Raw genomic sequence first — 6,568 nt, 5'->3', positions numbered from 1 at the left:
AGAATGTAATACCTTTTGTGTATTAGAGATCACTTCATCAGATGCTAAGAGTGTTGTAAAGGAAATATTGTTAAAACTGAGCTCACATAGAAATAACATTTTAATTTTTTTTTAAAAAAAAATTACTATGCATGTGCACCCAGGAATATGCCTTCTTGCTTTCTGTAAAATTTATTCTTGGGTAAGTGCTATTTGTAAACTACCCTGCGATCTCCTGATATACAATGGGGTATAAAGATCTTAATAAATAGGGATTTAGTAAGTGATTTATTAAATAAATATAGCAGGGATGGGACCTGTGTAACACTCCAGACATTCTTGGACTGCAAGTCTCATCAACCCCAAAATAAAACAGTCAGTGACAATTCATGATGGGCATTCTAATCCAACATCATCTGTAGGATTGTGCATTCCTACCCTTGGGGTATAGGACTTCATCCTAAATATTACAGTCTGTACATGTATTTAGTAGCTGTATGACACCACCAAAACCCAACAATTTTCCCCGTTTCAACATTCAGGTTTGATCATTTTGGAGTAGATTTCACCCATCTGATGAACTGAAATGTATATACCATAACAAACGTGTTAGCCTAAAAGAATATACGTAGTTTTTGCTGGATCAGACTGACATGGCTACCCTCCTGACAACTATAGCTGTGCAAATTGCTTTTTTAAATTCTTATTTTATTCCTTCTTGCAAATTTTTAATAAAATGTGTCAGTGTTATTCCCATTAAACACAGAAGAAACTGAGATTGAGATGATTCATTAAACAAATCTCACATGGGGATTAAACATAGACTTTTTAAATTATGTAAATACAGCATAAAGTAATTTATCTGATATCCACTAGGAAAGTCAAATTCTCATTTCATCAAGGAATGAATAATTTTTTTACATATTTTACATTACTAAGTTTTTAAATCCTAGAGTGGTATTTTTGCAGAACATCTGAAAGCAATGAAGCCTATATCCTTAATTTAAAAGAGCCAAACTTGCATTTTTATGTAAAGTGAAGACACCAATTTACAGTATAAAAATACTGCAGTATCAAGGTATAGGTCAAGTTGCATAGAGGAGTCAGCCAAAGACATTCAGCTACCTGAGGCAAAAGACAAGATGGTGTCACACTTTCATCTATTTACTAAAGGAATCTAGACTGGCAGTTGAATTTTTACTTCAACAGTGGTGATGGGAAAGCATTGTCCACTTCACCTGAAGCAACTGGTTAAATTAAGGAACACAAGACAAGCTCTGTAGCATACACAGTCTTGTCCTTCAATACCACTGTATTGAAAAGCTGGGGGGTTCAAGAGACAAAGATAGAGATGGTTCCACTTCTCCCAAACATCTGTTGTCTGAAACAATTGTTTCACTTTGTCTTATGGAAGGGCTAATCCTCTCATGGGGTTATGTGGATATGGGATGTTATCCTAAAGTTGTCCAGAGGCCACACTATACAGATATTCAGATATGTGTCATTTTCCCAATCAGAGCAGTTTGATCCTACTTTTAAGCATGATGGTTCCATTGTATAAAATCCTGGGATTTGTCATTTTTGTGAGGTAATTCCATTTCTTTGCTGGAGAATTCTAAAGCTGCTGTTCAAAGAAATGTACTACAGATGCATCTTGTGAAACTACAAATTTAAAGATTCCATAGGATTAAGTGATATCAAAGTGCAATAAAAGTGTGGTGTAGATGCACCCAAAATGAAGCAAGGGTGCAAACTTCAGTAGAGGGGCAAAAAGTTCTTAACACTTCATGACATTTTTCAAATTAAAAATCACATCTCATGTCATATATTTTCCTAAGCAGGGTGAAAACCTGAACAGCCCTTCTGATAAAGAGGCATCCTCTGGAAAGTAGTATATGTGGCTTAACCCCTGGGGCCCCTCCCCTCCAACCAGAACACTATCTTTAAGGTGCTGAATATTCTTGATGATGGCTACATAGTGGGGATCATAGCTCAGCCAGAAAACTTATATCTATTTTATAAAAATATTACATGAATGCTTATAACTCACACGACCACCCAATAATGACTCATCATTCAGATCCAGTGTGGTATAGTGGTTTAAGCTAAGCATTGAATTATGATTCTGGAGAGCAGGGTTCAAATCCTCACTCAGCCATGGAAACCCATTGGGTGACCTTGGGCAACCCTGATCTGAACAAATCATGCCAAGGAAACCCCATGATAGGATTACTATAAGTTGGAAATGACTTTAAGGCATACACTAATAGCAAACCTTTACAAAAAAAAAGTGCTGGTAACTTGTAGGGTTGCCAGTTGGATCCAGGAGAGAGCTTCTGTAACTTTAAATCGTAACAGATCTTTAGCATGAGATAGCATAAAACAAAAAAGACTTAGAACAATTACTAAGAAAAGGTCAGAGAGGAAAGTGCTGGAGTAGGCTTAACATTCAACATTTTGGCCCAAAGCAGATAGGCCAAATAAAGTGCCTTCTGGGTGCTTTGGAGGCGTGGTGTTCAAATTATGCGTGCCTCCAAAAGCATCTGGAAGCCACTCTGAAACCCGTTAATATGTCCCAAAGCCAGCCCAAAAAGGAGTGGCAAAAAGCTGCTCCTGCTGGCGGCCCATCTGGGACCATGACAGTGGCCGGCTTCAGGACAGCATCATCCAATCGCCATGATCCCAGAGCAATTGCAGCCAAGTGACCACATTTGGCCTGTCTGCTTCACCCCTAAGAAAACAACAAAAATAATGGCCACAGAAAATCTACATGAATTCATCCTAGATAATGAGGCAATCGAACTAGTCAAAGATTCCCCATACCTTGGCTCAAACATTGATCAGAATTGAGACTTTAGTCAAGAAATCAGATGAAGATTTAGGAATGGGAAAAGCAACTATGAAAGTATTAGACAAGATCCTGAAGTATGGCACTGAACATCAAACCTAGGATCGTCCAAGCTATGGCATTCTTAATCACCTTGTATGGATATGACAGCTAGACACTGAAGAGAGTAGATAAAAGGAAAATCAAGTCATTTGAGATGTGGTACCGGAGAAGAAGGCTGAGGAGACCATGGATGGCTAAAAAGACAAATGAATGAGTCCTAAAACAAATCATTCTGGAAGCCAGGATGATTAAATTGAGGCTGTCATACTTTGGCCACATCATGAGAAGAAAGGACTCATTAGAATAGACAATAATGCTAGGAAAGGTAGGAGGTAGTAGAAAGAGAGGAAGGCTGCATGCCACATGGTTAGGCTCATTCCAGAAGGCCACAGGCCTGAACCTGCAGGAGCTGAGGTTGATGATAAGGTTACTTAGAGATGTCTCATCCACAAGGCTGCCATGAATCAAAGTCAACTCAAAGGCAGTTAGCAACCCCCACTATAAAGCTCTGTCAGGCTTTACCAAGCTACCTGTTCTCCCTCATCTTCCAAACCACAACTTACAGCTGCAGCCATCCTCTCCCAACATAGCTATCATGCCTCCAAGTTTGCACCAGCAAGGCAAAAGTTGGGGTTGGGAAGGGAAGGAAAGGAAAGAGAGGTATCTCTGTACAAGCTTTATGGTACTTTGTCCTGCTTGAAGCATTAAAGTTACAGTAGCCCTGTCCCAGTTCCATTCCAGCAGCCCTAGTAACTTGTAATGCTATTGTGTTACAGGTATTCTTCAGTTAAGAAAATGAACAAGTTCCTGGGGATTACTTCTTTAACAGCTGGTACTACAGGCAAAAATGACACGGAAAGAGTAGGGGTAGGACTCTACACTACAAAACAGAAAAGCAGTTCAACATGTTTCAAAAAACTTTTTATTCATAACTAACAGTATGTCCATATGAAATGAAAGAACCCAACCAAGTAAGCCTTACAGAAGTGCACAAAAACATTTGGAACCATCCAGAGACCATTTGAAGCCTTCTCCCAAAATGCATGCCAAGAAAATTTTGCTTTCACCAGCCTCCACTTTTTAATGGTTTCCATTTGGGCCTACAAGTCTTTGCTTTTTACATACTGAGTTAGCTGGTAAGGCAGGGTGACCTGCTTTCTACTTGCTCTCTGTTTTACTGTTCACACCTCCAGCTTTATTGCATTCTTTACTGTAGAGTCAGACACACCGCTGCAAGTTGTAAACCTCTCACCAAACATCTGTGTTACTCCAGGCCTTCTTTACCATCCTCCCAAAGTCAATGTTGCTAAAACTTTTCCAACTAAACAGAGGACAAAGACAAAAGGGGGGCTAGGTAAGCATTAAAAAGATTTTGTAAAAAGGTGCTTCTTTTTCAGAGGTGTGCCTATATTTCCATTATTTAAAAAGGATCAATAAAATAATAACATAAAATCCGATTATTATTTTTTTGCTAAAATACTTCCCCAAAAAGTCTACAAAATTCCCCAGGATAAACTAGAGAACATTATCCATTAAATCAAAATGGGGCATTGTTCCATAAATTACGTTACTTTTGAAATTGGAGTCCCTTTTTAAAAAAATTCATTCTTTGTATCTTCTTATTTACAAACTCTGCTGAGCAAAGATTTGAACCCAGATCTTCTTCTTCTTATTATTATTATTATTAACCTTAATTTATAAAGCGCTGTAAATTTACACATCTTCTCATGTAAAGTCTATACCATGCTCCCTTGTCCTTCCCTTTTCTTGAATAGTTTGAATATGATTATTTGAACAAGATGGCCTCAAGAAAAAGAGAAGGTTCCTGTACCTTTAATATGTATGTGTGTGCAGGGGTACAATTCCAACATGTGTAGCTTGTCATGAAAGTTTTACTTGCAGAAATTTCCTCTTCCCCACATCTATTAAAAGCACAGGACCTCTCTAATATTTTTCATTGGCCAACCTAGCTCAGCTTCACCAGCTAAAAACTTCTGGCTTATCAAACATTGTTTACTGTTACTTTCTCATTTTGCCACAGTTCAAGCATTGTAATAACTCAGTTATGTACACAGAGTTATGTCACAGTGATAACATAGTATGTCACAGCTCTGTTTGGACAGTCTTCAGGCCATTATAAATCTCACTCCTAGGCACGTTCTCTCAGATGTATTTCAATGCGTTTAGCAAGGCTTCAAGCCATAGTGCAGCAAAATCCAGGGCACAGTATTTTTTTATTTCTTTGTACAATTGTGTAAACTGAAAGGAAAATGATCAACTCATCAACTGGAGGAGAGTTCTGTGGACACTGTGGACTGTCAAAGAGATGAATAAACAGGTCCCAGAGCACATCAAGCCTGAACTCTCACTGGACTGAAGCTGTCATACTTTGGAAGTAACAATGAACAATGTGAGCCCTTTGGCAAAGATAATAATGCTCATTTTACAAGCCCAAAACAAGTCTGTTGATGACTAGAGCTCATGTAGGGCTTCATCTCCAGTGCAGAAATAATTAAGTTTGACATTGCCTTAACTGCCAGGCCTCAATGCTATGGAATCCTGGGATTTGTAGTTTGTTGTGGCTCCAGAACTCTGAAGGGAAAGGCTAAATAGCTCACAAAACTACAAATTCCAGAATTCCATAACATTGAGCCACGAGTTAAAGCAATGTCAAACTGGATTATTTCTGCAGTGCAGATACAGCCAAGGTCTCTCATTCACAGGGCACCATGGGAAGTTAATGCTATGGTCCTATAGTTGCTACAGTCTTTTGTGAATGGGAATATATATTGATCACTTCCAATCTGCTGGTCACCATTTTGTATTCCATACTTGCTGACATTTTAAAAGAAGGCTGAAAAACCTGTCTCTCCAGATGTTATGAAAAGGTATCTTGTAGCACCTTTGAGACTAACTGAATGAAAGATATTATAGTATAAGCTTTCAAAGACTTGGTCTACTTCCCGAGATGCATCCAGATGTTGTTAGACTTCAATTTTCGGCATCCCTGACAATTCATAGAATCATAGACTCTATTAAGGAAGTCATGTATATGAATTTGTAGGATCTGAGCAGAGCAATAGAGGACAGAGGGTCTGGGAAATGTCTCATCCATAGGGTTGCAATGAGTTGAGATTGACTTGAGGGCAGTTAACAACAAAAAGGAGTAGGAATAAGAAATAACAAAATATATTTGTCATTCCTTATTCTTGTAATATACTGTACATGCAAACACCAAAAAACAATTTTTGGGGAAAGGACTGGGAGGCAGAGAAAGACACTTACACACACAAGCTTTGCAAAGCTGCTGCTGCTATTATTATTATTATTATTATTAATATTTGTATCCCCCTCTTTTCCCAGAACTGGGATTCAGAGTAGCTTCACAACATTAAAAAAAACAAGTAAAAAGCAACTGGGGCTTTTCCTCCAGGGCTGGGGAGTATTAGTAAAGGAGTAAGAGGTTTTTACAGAAGTAGGAGTAACATTAAGAAAAAAATCTTTACTCCAGAGTAAGGCAAGGAGGAACCCCAAAATCAGACTACTCCCCAGCTCTTGTGTCTACACTGTAGAAAGACTGCAGTTTGGAGACCCCTTTAAGTGCTGTAGCTCCATCCTCTGGGATCCAGGGATGTGTAGTTTTGCGAGCTCTCCAGCCTTCTCTGCCCAAGAGGGCTGGGGCCTCAACAAGGCACAAAT

Source organism: Sceloporus occidentalis, unplaced genomic scaffold (genome assembly GCF_023333645.1).
Source record: "Sceloporus occidentalis isolate IW3139 unplaced genomic scaffold, rSceOcc1.0.p SCAF_1, whole genome shotgun sequence".
NCBI classification, from domain to species: Eukaryota; Metazoa; Chordata; class Lepidosauria; order Squamata; family Phrynosomatidae; genus Sceloporus; species Sceloporus occidentalis.
Note: the sequence above shows the minus strand (reverse complement) of the source record.